Source organism: Moschus berezovskii, chromosome 19, assembly GCF_049115385.1.
Source record: "Moschus berezovskii isolate FMDL1 chromosome 19, NW_MosBer_1.0, whole genome shotgun sequence".
Classification (NCBI taxonomy): domain Eukaryota; kingdom Metazoa; phylum Chordata; class Mammalia; order Artiodactyla; family Moschidae; genus Moschus; species Moschus berezovskii.
The window spans coordinates 75,592,655-75,594,768 of NC_142478.1; positions in this window are offsets into that span (position 1 = coordinate 75,592,655).

Genomic DNA, 2,114 nt, shown 5'->3' on the forward strand with positions numbered 1-2,114 from the left:
ACCGGTAGTTTTTCCCGGGTAGTTTCGTGTCTGGAGATGCCTGCCGGTTGTCACCCTAGGTGGCTGGGGGCCAGCCCACTGCGGGCACAGGAATCTTGGGGGCACAGGGTCGGGGTCAGCTCACAGTGCAGCCTGGCGTTCTGAGCCCCGTGGCCTGCCTGGCACGCAGCTGGACGGGCGCGTGTCCCTCCTGTAGGAGCCCCTCTCTTGGCTGTGTGCCCACCAGGCTGGGTCTACCCAGGCCCCCCAATCCCCCCTGTGCCCAGGTGCCCAGACTCGCCATGAGGCAGGCCATCCAGCTGCGGGCTCTTGCAGGGTGTGGGCTCAGGACCCCTAGGAGAGGGCCCCTCCAAAAGCCTGAGCCTGGCCAGGCTGTGGAGCAGAAGGGGCCCATGGGGCAGGCCTGGGGGGGAACCCTGAGAAAGGTCCCCGAAACCACCAGGAAGGTTGCTGAAGCGCCACAGTCAGAGCCTGTGCCGACCCCTGACCCCTGACACTGACCCTGGGAGCGGGGGTTCTTGTTGACCCCGCCCCCTCCTGGTCCGCCCAGAGCCTTCCCCTCTGTGTGGGGCTCCCTCCCCCGACCCTTGGGGCCAGGCTGGGGGAGAGGGGGGCGGGCGGAGCAGCACCTCCAGGCACATCCAGCCCCATGGCCTCCTCGGAGAGTGTCTGCGCTCGAGCTGGGGAAGACAGCGCTGCACACCAGGATGGGGAGCAGCTGTGCTCCGGGGAGAGCAGGCCCAGCGCTCAGGGCTGCGCGTGGCCAGGTTGGGCGGGAGGGGCCTACGGACGGACGGACAGACAGGGACGCGCCCCACGGGGTCCCTCTGTCCACAGGGCCTGGCCCAGCTGAGGGGGATGGTGGCGTGGACGGCTGGGCACCGTGTCCACACCCAGGCTGGGAGAGGCGGGGCTGGACGCCGGCAGGAGCAGGGCAAGGGGCTGGGGGGCTGTGCCAGCTGCCCCGTGGCGTCCCCCCAACCCCCGCCCTGGGCCAAGCCACTCACCCCCTCCTCCCATCCCCGAGCTTGGCCGAGGAGCTCGGGGGCTCAGTCAATCCCCGAACCATCTCCTGCCGTCCTTCCCCGAGGAGCTGGGCTGAGCGGCGCATCGAGGCCCAGGGAAGGCCCGTGGCCTGCCCCCCGGAGAGACTCCAGAGCTGGCCCGACACCAGAAGGCCAAGGCTCACGCTGAAGCCGGGTGCTGGCTCTGTGCGTTTCCCCTGCGCTTTGATCTGTGCCTGAGATTTCCAGACAGAGCAGTGCCAGCTGTTCATTCCCGACTGGTCAGCTGGACGTGGTGCGGCGGTGCCTCCCCGTGCCGCCACACCCCCTGCGCTCCTAGACCAGCGTACGGCTGTGACAGAGCAGGATTCCCCAGCACATCAACGCTGGCTGCAGGTTCATAACAACGCGCGCCAGCACCTAACCTCTGAGCGCGCCAAGCATGCGGGCGCCTCTCAGGGCTGCAAGGAGCTGCGTCCTCTGGGGGCGGGGGCTGGTCTCACATGAAGCCCCCCAACCCCCTCGGGCCCTCCTGCCGATGCCCCACGCGGTGCTGGCGTGTCAACCGCACTTGCGTCCCTGCCTCATCCCACCGGCCAAAGCTCACTGTCCCCTGGCCCCGCGCTGGACCTGGAGGCCAGACCCTCCGGTGGGGCCCTGCCCTCGCAGCACGCGTTCCACCACCTGGAGGCACACGTGGGCTCCAGATGCAGAAGGCCAGGAGGCCCCCCTGGAGCGCAGCCACCGCGGGCCCACCCTCTCGGACTGACTGGGTAAAGCACAGTGCAAGGCGGGGGTCCCGGGCACCCCTCTGGGAAGCCTCCAAGGCCACAGCCAAAGCGGGGACTCCTCCCTGGCCAGGTGCCCAGGGGCTCCTTCACAGAAAAGCCTGTGGGACCACGGGGCCTGTGGCCTGGGCTCTGCCGGGGTCTCCCACAGCCCCCACCCCCAGCACCAGGGTCTCCTTCCTCTCAGTCCCGGCTGTCTGCAGGGGGTTGGAGCCTGGGACCGCGACCGCCACCCCCGCCATGCTGTGTAGCTGGCCACCTGCCAGGGGATGGCCCTGGTTCTGACACCCCAGGGAAGCAGGGAGAATTCACACCTCCAAGC